This window comes from Microtus ochrogaster, chromosome 24 (assembly GCF_000317375.1).
Source record: "Microtus ochrogaster isolate Prairie Vole_2 chromosome 24, MicOch1.0, whole genome shotgun sequence".
Classification (NCBI taxonomy): domain Eukaryota; kingdom Metazoa; phylum Chordata; class Mammalia; order Rodentia; family Cricetidae; genus Microtus; species Microtus ochrogaster.
This window is the reverse complement of record NC_022024.1, coordinates 15,259,194-15,270,794: the sequence shown is the minus strand read 5'-3', so window position 1 is coordinate 15,270,794 and position 11,601 is coordinate 15,259,194.

The window sequence follows — 11,601 nt, the reverse complement described above, 5'->3', positions numbered from 1 at the left end:
CTTTCTTCTCATATCACTTCATACAACTGTCGAGGTTGGGAGGCACGATCCTCAAACCTTGAGAACAAACTAGAGATGAGCTGGAACAGGAGAGCCACAAAAGACATGATTAGCAGCTGGAAGGCGCTGCCAACAGTCATGTCCTTCATAAAGGAAAACAAGCATATTTCACAGGCCGGTTTTCTATTTCAGTTGTAATCAGTTATTTGGTGGTTTAAACAACACAAATTTATCATCACATAGCCCTGTGGGTTAGAACGCTAACATGGACCCCTGAGGGCTCATACCAGTGCGGGAGTAGGCTACGTTCCTTTCCTTGGTTCTGGGGTTCAGATTTCTGGCCTTTCCCATCCTCTCTAGCTCCTTGGTCTTGGCTCCCCTGATCTGCCTTCAGGCGGACTACTCAGGCTACCAGCTCGCTGTTTCCTGATTCTCTTTCCCAGCTTAAAAAAAAAAAAAAAGTCCCCTCTGTCTGGCTTTTGTTGATGTGTTTTGCCTTTCTCTTCTACTTTTAAAGACGTGGTTTTAGTGGAAACTCGAGATTCTTTTCCTACTTAACAGCAAAGGATTGGCAACTTCATTTCACCTGCCCCTTAAGGTTGCTTTGTCACGTGACCTAACATAGTCACATGGCAATGACAATGCAGAGGCAAGTCAAGCTAGACTGCCAATCACAGAGCAGCCAGTGAACACCCAACTCTCAGTTTGGTCAAGACTGACTACCACCTCAAATCCAAGAACTATGGTATAAGCATCCTTGGTTGGAGGAGGTGGGCACCAGTGTGCCTTACCGCCTTGACGTTTTGCTAACATAAAATAAATAAATAAATAATAACGAGGTAAAATCTTCATTCAGCACGTGAAACTTGGAATGCTGACCCAGTGCATCTGGTTGTCACAATGTCTCTGCTTTTATTTTTAACAACATCCTATTATTTATAATTACGCGCATGTGTCTAATCTGTCCGTGGGCATGTGAGTGGCTGGTGTAGGAGGGTCTTCTTTTTATGGGTTGCTTTCATTGGTTGAATAAAGAAAACTGCCTTGGTCTTTTGATAGGGCAGCCCTTAGGTGGGCGGAGTAGTCAGAACAGAATGCTGGGAAGAAGGGAAGTGTGGCAGACACCATGATTCTAAGACCTGAGACGGATGTAGGTTAGAATCTTGCCGGTAAGCCACAGTCACGTGGTGCTAGAGGTGGTACTTGGACGCCGGAGGTGGCAGAGCCCCCTGGAGACTGAGTTACAGGTAGTTGTGAACCACCCAACATGGGTGTTAGAACCCAGATCAACTTTAAAAGTAATATGTGCTCTTAACTAATGAACCGTCTACAGCCTCGATATGCTTTTATATTATCCACTCTTCATACGATAGCATCCCCACTTTGAACTGTCTTGAGTGTCATATTCTTTGTTAAATATACGAAAACTCATAGTGAAGCATGAGCTCTGGATTGCAAACGACGGGTTGTTTTCAAGCCTGCTTTATGTCCACGCCTACCAGTTCAACAAAAACACACACAAGTGCTAACCCCAACTGAAGAGCTAATAAGGAGCGTTGTTTTGTAAAGATCCAAGACAGCAGTAATCAACCGCCCAAGGCATGTATTCACAGGGCAAGGGCACCTTCCTCTTCTCCAGACCTGCTCTATGGCAGGCATCACTAATCAGCCAGGGGTAACTTTAAAATCCTTCAGAGCTTGCGAGGTAATTACATTAGGAATAGCCAATCAGAATTGGCACGTAAGCTGAGCTCTGTTTTCCTTTCCATGTTAAAACAAACAAACAAACAAACAAAAAAACCCACAACAGAAAGAGATTCTCCCAAAGGTTTTTCCGAGAGCCGCTGTTGCTCTAAAACAAAGCACCGTGGCATTTTATAAGGACGCCATGCAAGTAGTCCACGATCGTGATGGAGAAATTAGGAGGAAAAAAGAGACAAATAAAGAAACAAATAACAAAACCCACACAAAATCCTACCCTTCAGAAATAAGCCTTCTGCCAGACGTCAACCTTTGTCCTGGTTTCTCTTCCTTTTGCATTGACAAAGGATTCAGCCAAAAGCCACTGACAGGAGACCGGGTTTGTTCAACTCTCAGTTCCAGGTTAGTCTGTCATAGCAGTGACGTCACAGCCGCAGGAGCTGGAGGGAGCTGGTCACCTCGCACCTGTAACCAGGAGCAGAGAGCAATGAATACAGGCGTACAGGCTAGACCTGGGGCCCACTTTCTCTACTCTGACATAGTCCAGAATTCCTTGCCTAGGGCTGGTACCACCCACAGTGGGTGGTTATTTCCACCCCAATTATCACGGACATTCTCAACAATATCCCTGATAATTCTAGACTTTTGTCAAGTTAACAATTAACACTAAGCGTCAGATAGTCATTCATTCTTTATTCAACACATTTTATCGAGCGCCTGTGCAAGGCTAGGCTTTGAGGGTATGGCATTAATAAAGCAGACAAGAAAAAACCCTACAGAAAAATTTTAAAAAGTCAAATATGTTATCAAATTTTATATATGGTATATCATTGCTGTTTTTTTCTATGTCATAATTTTTGGAATTAATCTTGGGCTCTTGAGGTTTTCTCTATAGGCTTGACTAAACTAACAGCTAAGATGATCACTGTGTGCTATATCTAGACAGCCTAATCGGGCAGCTCTTTCTATAGCTTATTTCTGTGTGAGCAAAACAGACCGTTCTCCCCCACCCTGCCCCAAATAGGTAACTTGGTGACCACTGCAGACCTCAAAAACCTACTTAGGACACTAAAAAGAATACCAGTTCTATTCCAGTAACCTATTACTGCATGTGTTCCAACTTAGTAGCTTAAAATTACAGCAACTTGTGAGAGGAAAGGGTTTATTTGGGTTACACTTCTACATTACTGTTCATCAAAGTAAGTCAGAACAGGATCTCAGACAGGGAGATAGGAGCTGATGCAGAGGTCGTGGAGGGTGTTGCTTACTGGCTTGCTTCCCATGGCTTGCTCAGCCTACTCTCTTATTTATTTGTTTGTTTATTTATCTATTTGTTTATATTTTATGTATGAGTGCTATGTCTGTACACCTGCATGTCTGAAGAGGATATCAGATCCTATAGATAATAATATCTATAATAGGATATATAGACAGTTGTGAACCACCATGTGGTTGCTGGGAATTGAACTCAGGACCTCTGGAAGAGCAGCCAGTGCTCTTAACCTCTGAGCCATTTCTTCAGGATCCTAGCCTGCTTTCTGACAGAACCTAGGACTACCAGTCAAGGGAGCCCCACCCACAATGCTCTGGGCGCACCCACATCAATCACTAGTTAAGAAAATGCAGGTTTGCCCGCAGCCTGGCTTTATGGAGACATTTCTCAACTGAGGTTCCATCCTCTGAGATGAAACTAGATTGTGTGTCAAGTTGGCAAACTAACTAGCACAACTGACCGCTTTTCCGCTTGACACACAAACGCTTCACGGTGAAGCCACAACGTTTCCTTTCTTGTTCATGCCCAAGATTGTACATTACTATTGACACTACAACATAAAACATTTTACAAACTTAAAGACTTCCAATCTTTGCAAACTCAAACACTTTAAAATTCGGCCTCTTTTAAAATCCAAAATCTCTTTAAAGATTCGAAGTCATTCAACTGTGGATGCAAAATAAAACTAAGTTAAACATTCCCTTATTTTAAGAGGGAAGAAGCAGGGCACAGACACACGCCGAATAAAGTTAAAACCAAATTCCTGCTGTGTAAATAACTCAGTGACTGATGTCTAGGATCTCCTTACAATGTTCTGGGCTCCTCCGTAGGGCTTGGGTCACTGATCCAGTTCCGCCCTCTGCAGCACACACAGCTTGTCTTCTAGGCTCAGGCTGGCTCCGCTCCATGACTGCTACTGGTGGTCGTTCCATGGTCCTGGCACCTCCAAAATACTGGGGTCTTCTGCTGCAACTAAGCTGCACTGTCACCAATAGCCTCTCCTGGGCTTTCTTTAGGGACTCCACCCCTGACACGCTGTTATCTAGCCTCAGCTGCTCTTCATGACCCCTTGATGCCTTCAAAACCAGTATCAACTGGGTGACACTTATTTGCAGAGTTCAGCTACAGGTGCAAGGAACCTTGGCCTTCTCTGGAACACGGCTTCTACGTGCTTCTACGTGCTCTCAGGAAACACTTTCCAGAAGCTTTCATGTCAGTGAAGCTGGTCTCTTAATCAGCACGAATTTCTCGGCTTCAGGTGACCAGCATCAATTGTCCCAGCAAAGCAAAGGTTTCACCTCAGTAAGCCTGGGATCTTGTTAATCACAAGTGATTTCTTCAGCCCCGGCTAACCAGAACCACTGTTTCTTAACTCAAAATAGTCAATGGCCTGAACAGAGACTTGGAGTGACTCTCAAACTTCACAAGCCAGGCCTCCAGGAGCTGCTTTCCTCTCCACATTCTTCTCTTCCAAAATCCCACACTAAGCTTTGAACAATCAACGACTTTTCTAGCACGAAGTTCCAAAGTCATTCCACAGTCCTTCTAAAAATACATGGTCAGGTCTGTCACAGCAGCAATACCCCAATATCCTGGTACCATTTTCTGTCTTAGTTAGGGTTTCTATTAAACATCAGGACCAAAGCTAATTGGTGGTGTGGCGGGGGAGGTTTTATTTGGCTTATACTTCCACATCACTGTTCATCATAGAAGGAAGCCAGTATAGGAACTCAAACAGGGCAGGAACCTAGAGGCAGGAGCTAATGCAGATTTTGTGAAGAAGTACTTAGCCAGCTGTCTTACAGAACTCAGAACCACCAGCCCTGGGATGGTACTACCCACATTGCCCCGGGTCTATCCACATCAACCACAAATGAAAAAGATGCTCCACAGGTTTGTGTGCAGTCCCATCTTAAGGAGGCATTTTCTTATCTGAGGCTCTTTTCTTTCTTTGTCCGAAGTTGGCATAGAACCAGCCCCCCAATTATCAGCACTTCCTGTGCTGGGGTGTACTTAGTCCAGCTGGGCAACCCCTGGTGGGCTTTCTTTCATGCCCAGTTTGTTTTTTGCTGCTAGAAGCATGTTGAAGTCCTTCTTGCTGTGGAATAATCCTTCTGTACACTGTGTGAATATATGTTGCTATGGTTGGTTTAATAGACAAGCTGACTGGCCAATAGCTAAACAGGATACAGTTAGAAAGCCAAACTGAGAATGATGGGATGAGGAAGGAGGGTGGGGGTCACAGTCACCTTGAGAGACACAGAGAGACACAAGTTAGGCACGCTGTACCAAGTCATGTGGCAAAGCATAGATAAGAAATGTGGGCTAATTTAAATGGAAGAATTAGCTAGTAGTAAGCCTGAGCTATTGGCTGAACATTTACAATTAATATTAAGATTCTGAGTAATTATTTGGGCACTGCTTCAGCACAGGAAAACTCCACCTGCACTTTCTCGTTCGCATTCCTATTGATTCTGATTGTTCACTAGTAGGTCAGCCAAAGCTGCCATATGAAATGCCTATCTACAGTCCTGCACGTGCTCTCATGGCCTGGTGGCTGGGTTTGAAGCGCTTGCATCTAAAACCCTAAGCACAAGCTACTTCACCTTTATGACTTAACCCGAGAGGTCACAGAGGGTTACTTCCAGCATAGTCACAGGTGTCAAATCCAAGATAGGAAACATGAATCCTACCTTCTGATAGCAGGAGTATTAGCACCCCATTGTACAGGGGAGGGTCATGCAGCGACGTCTCCGGGGGGAAAAGCAATCTCCACATACCTTGTCTGCCTTATACCTTAATCTCCATGGTGAAAGTCAAGATGGAAAAACTACCAAGCATATTGTAAACTTTAGGAGAGTTTTATCACTATTGACTCTCTAAAATTACACATCTCATAGATGTGGTATAATAAAGCAAAACCGCAGCTGATAATCGAGGAGCTAATTCCCCTCTCTAATAGGAGCATAGAAAATATTGGTATATAGAAACAGCTTGCTCAAGGTTGCAAACTTTGCCAGAAGAAACACTATTTGTCTGAGGTGTGAGAATAGCCATTAACTAATGTTGGCAGCTAAAGCTACTAAATTTTTGTTAGCCAATGCTTAAGTGTAAGGTTAAGAAGGCTGTCAAGCAGACTAGATATTTGTGGACTGTCTAGATACCCTGTTAGAAAGGGATGCATCCATCATATCCTATCCACTTAGTCTTAATGTTAAAGAGGACGGGAGGAGAAGGAGATGATAAGGAAGGCCAGGTTAGAGTTTAGAGGAATTGCTCACCAGGCTCAGCACACTAGAAACTGACTAACTATAGCTTCCAACACCACCATGCATTCATTCATTGATAAAGAGCAACCTGGGAAATATGAGCTATCTATGCACCGCGTACGCGACTCTGTGAACTTAGCAGATGCCTTCATTTTGAAAGGACAGACAGGTGGAACCGACAAACAGGTGACCAAAAGCTGGGAGCCCTGTTTTGTCCCCTCTTTGCTTCCTCCACTCAGGTTCTGCTTTGGTTTTGGCTGAGCTGTTTAGAGAAGGGGGCTGCTCTACCTGGCATCAGGAGCCTACTCCCCAGGCATTGTAAACCCTGCCATGTTTCAATTGTTTCTCCATGTACTGCAAATGTACAGATGATGTAATAATAGGTTAAGCACCCTTTAAAAAGTCTGACATTGGTTGTCAACTTGACAGACTTCAGAATTTCCTTGGTGACAAATCTCATGGCAAGTCTGTGAGGGATAATGTACATTGGTCTAGTTGGGGTGAGAAAATCTACCCTAAATATCAGCAGCACCAATCTATAGCGGCCAGGGACCCAAACACCTGTATCCATTCCTTCTTCCTGACGGTGAACACAGCCTACAGTCGTGGCTTTCCCACCATGACGGACTGCATTCTCCAACTGTGTGCCAAAGTAAACCTTCCTTCTGTGTTGGGAAAGATCACCGAGTCTTTGGGATGGGCAAAGAACAACCTTCTATGGTCATGTAGACTTCAGATTTCACTACTGAGAGATCGTCTGCTCTCCCCCAGAACTCTTTAGGAATATTTTCTTTTCAAAGAAATCCAGAGACTTTGAGAAGTACCTTCCAGGCACAACACCATGAACTGGTTAGGATGCATTTAATGACTTCTACGCAATATTCCAGACATTGCATTAAGTGTCGGGGGATATAGTAGAAAAAACAGAAAGGTAGTCTCTGTCCTCATGAAATATAACTAATTATTATGGGGACGTGTCATTGTCATAGGTGACAAAATTATAAGGCAAATGTTGTATAGTTTAGACCTCTTTGCATTCCAAGTGGCTAAATCCTGCTCACACGGCTCATCCTTACATACACCAACAGTGAGGGGGCCAGTTTAAAAGCTAAGGGTCAGCTGCAGCACACGTTGGCACAGAGTCTCAACGTCACCATTGAGAGACCCACTTCCTCAGAGTTTTGCCCTGCCTACCTTCCTTTGTGTTTATCACCATGGTCAAATTCTGAGATCAGCAGAATTTCTCTTTCTCAACGGCTTTGATTGTGGCTCAAAATAAATCGCACCCACGCCCCTCAGCTACTCCGAGCCAGTAGAAGGTGGGTCTCTGACTGGGCAAATCTAGGTCCTATGCTCAACACTGGAGTTGAGCTGCCAGGAGCAGCCAGGGCCAATGAGTCAGTCTCTAGAAGATGTGAAAATGCTTTATAAAGGGAATAGACATTGGCCACCACACACGCCAGTTGTCCCCTTCAGTGTTCCCAAGGAACAGTCTGTGCTCCCTATTCCGGTAAACACAGCAGCCACAATTCTACTGGGGTAATTCCTATCCTTCCTGATGCCTCTTGAGGACGATTGGAGGGGTTTGAGTGACCTAGAGACACATTAGCTGTTCCTATGCCTTTTCCCTCACCCCCAACATCCCACGTGTCCCGTAGTTTTTCCTGTGTTTCCATGAACATCATATACTCCAGGTCCTGCCCACATTCCAGCCTCCCCTCACATCCCAGCCACCTGCCCTTATTTATGGTGCCTCAGCTCCCTTTGCGCCCATTATTCTACTAGTACTTTTCTCCCTGGTTTCCAGGCTTTCCTGTTTTTCAAGTTTCCCAATCTACATAATGAAGTCCACCAATTTTCCTAAACAGTGGCCGTAGGGGAGACTTGGAGGCAGAAGACACCTGTTACAATCCACACAGGTAATAAACACACTCTGAAGGTCTTTGCCTCCTCCTCTGCCAACCAATCATGTGCCACATTGTAGTTTCGAACTGTGCTGAAAACCTGGTATCAGATGACGCGTTGGGCTGGGCAGCGGCAGGTTTTGAATTAGTATGGCGTAGGCCTTAGTCGTAGGGCTTGCCTATTGCCTATCGTGCACCGTGCAAGGCCTTCCCTGACCCCTCAACACCACCCCAGACAGTGTGGAGAGCAAAAGAATGAGGCAAATGAGAAAGATGGAAAGAGATAAAACTGGTTTCGCAGGAGGTGCAGCATTAGACAAGACCCAGGCCCTGGAGGAAGCCGCATTCAGAATTCCTAGTGAGGGTGGCTCAGCACAGACAGAGCCCCTTAGGGGTCACCCCCAAGCAGTGGGCTGCAAATGAGCAGGCATTTTTCCACAAAACAACCATCTGGCCAGCAGGTCTACAGAATCTCTGAGAACCTGAATACGACTAAGGGAAAGTCTTTCCCTTTTGACCCCTGCCTGGGTTGTTAGGCTAGAGCAACCTGAATTAAGGAAGGGCTCTGCGTTGAGTCTCTTGGCTGAACCTGCTAAGCATCTTTCTGTGAAAAGCTTAGGTCAGAAAAGGAATCGCTGCCAGGAGCGTTTTTTTGCTGTTGTAATCACAGTTAATTCAAGTTTCTAATCCTCTGCTCCTCTGGAGGAGAATTTTGATGTGGAGAGAGAGAGAGATCAAAGTCAACTTGTTGACTTGCGTAAGAGTTGAGGCCGGTGCCGTGGCAACATGGTTTACAGTCTCTTCTCCCTATCCATTTTTGGCATGACTCATCTCATCTCCTCTTTGTTCTGTTTCTTCTTTTCTGCCTTCTTTTGCATTACGTGAATACTTTTATGATTCTCTTTACTCCTTTCTGTGACCTATTAGGTAAAACTGTGTTGTTCGGTGTTGGTCATTGCTTTGAGGTTTACCCTAAACTTACTACAGTCTCCCTTAAATGACAATGCATCACTACATAAGTTACACAAAATGCTTCTGACAGCTCCTTTCTCCCCCCAGCTCCAGGCTTTCCTGACGTCATTGCCATACATCTCTCTTGGTATTTACAGTCACATTTTGCATTAAGCTATAAACTCCATACTACACATTTCCAGAGCCTTCCTATTAACCTTCCCGAATACCTTTGAAACCATTTATTTTAAACAAGGAAACCGATCTTTTAATAGCTATCTGCTTTTTTTTTTTTTTTCCTATCTATAAACAAGACTCTTCACTCCTTCTGGAGACACTCGCTTTTCCTCTGTCAAGAAGGAACTGTTGGTCATGGCTTGCCCTTCAGCTCTGCTGCGATGAAGCATTTCAGTGCTCATGTGAACGAGAGAAACATTATCTCCCCTTCAGTTTTTAGGGCATTTTTGCTGGATTTCGAAATCCAAGCTGACACTTTTCCCTTCGGTAAAGATACTGCTCCATTATGAGCGCTCTTATGCTGTTGCGTTTTTATTTTGTTATGGTTGTTGCTGTTTGTTTTTTTTGTTTTGTTTTGTTTTGTTTTCAATGCAGGGTTTCTCTGTGTAGACATGGCTGTCCTGGAACTCACTCTGTAGACCAGGCTGGCCTCGAACTCAGAGATCTGCCTGCCTGTCTCTGCCTCCTAAGTGCTGGATTAAAAGCGTGTACCACCACTGCCCAGGAGGTCAGTTCAGACAAGATGTCAGACACCACTGTTACTCTCTACCCGGCTATGTATACTGTTGTGGTTTACTGTTCAACTGCTTTTTAAAAAGACTGATTGATTGATTGATTGATTGATTGATTGATTTTTATCTGTACATGAGTGTTTTTCCTACACACACGTATGTGCACCATGTGTGTCAGAAGAAGGCATCAGATCCCCCTGGAATTATGGATGGCTGTGAGCCACGATGCGAGAGCTGGGAACTGAACCTGGGTCCTCTTCAAGAGCAGCAAGTGCTCTTCACCACTGAACCACTGGCCCAGCCCCTCTTAACTGCTTTTAATAATTTGTCATTGTTAATAATTTATATTCCTTGGTTTCCTTTCATGGTTTTTGTTCTTAGAGTTCGATAATTAAATTTTCATGTCTTTTGGCAACTTTCTTGTTTATTCATGCTCTTCCTGACCCTCTATGTACACCCATCTAGTCATTTAAATCTGTCCCACAGATCACTGAGGCTTGGTTCATCTGTCCTAGCCTTTCTCCACGCATCTCGGTTGTATGTTTTCTACTACTACGTCTTTATTTAATCTTCCACTCTGCGGAATTGAGCAGATTATATTTCATCTCAGAGTTTGATTTCCACCTCTTGAAGTTCCATTCAGATAATTGTGTATTTCCCATGCATGTCTGTAGCACAACGCCTGCTCTACGCGCTAAGGTTTGGTTCGCGAGTCGGGCAAGGCTGGAGATTGAAACACATACAGACAGAGGCACTGGTATCAAGAACGCTCCAAGAATGTCCCCTTTATTGTGTTCCAGGGCAGCTTATATACGGTCTCCTTGCCTAATGGCCACACCCTAACTCTCAGCTGCAAGCCCACCAGAAACCACTCCCCTGCCATCAGGAACTCCTGAGGGTCTCGTGCTCAGGGCAGCTGCAAAACAAGTTGTTTGCTCAGAGCAGCAGCAAGCATAGGAAAACAAGTTGTTTACTCTGGCAGGCAGGGGGGGTTCACAGGAAAATCAGGGTCTGGGGGTCCACAGTCCCCAACACATGTCCTTAACTAGAACTGTAGGTCAAAATCCCATGTGGGGTTACATGATTGAATATGGGGATTATGAAATATTGGATGAGAGAAGGAAGTTTCAGAATGCAATAAAAAATAACAATATAAAATTAATTCAGATTAAATGTATAATGGATCTGACATGTTTAGAGCAGTGTTCATCCATGTTGTATTGCGTGCAACTTTATTATAGCCTTGGTTCTGAGTGGCCAATGTGCACTGCACATGTTGTCATGTCACGCAGTGTCAATCATGGCTGCCTGACACATCTGCTCAGATTCAGACCGTTCCTTGTCAACACAAGGCAAAGCCCTGGGCTCAACACCCAGAATTACAAAGCAAAATAAAGAAAATGACAAGCAATGTCACTTTCCGGTTCTGTTCAAGCCAGTGAGGGGCCTGAGAATTAAGGTTTCTAACAAGTTCTTGGGTGTTCTAGAAACGGCTGTCTCAGGACCGTATCTGAGAATCACTATGTTCAACCACTGATCTAAGAAAGGCTAAGGTTCATCAGTGAATGGGCGGTAGAGGGTGAGCAACAATAATAATCGAATCAAGACAAAGCCTGTCACTGGTCAAACAGTCCTAAGTTCATGCACAGAGCTGCTGCACTCCAGTGGGGGACACAGAGAACAAGCTCGTCCCCTCCTACAGGCAACAGGAGATCAACTCCTTAGGAACCATACATACATCTAAATTAGGTTCT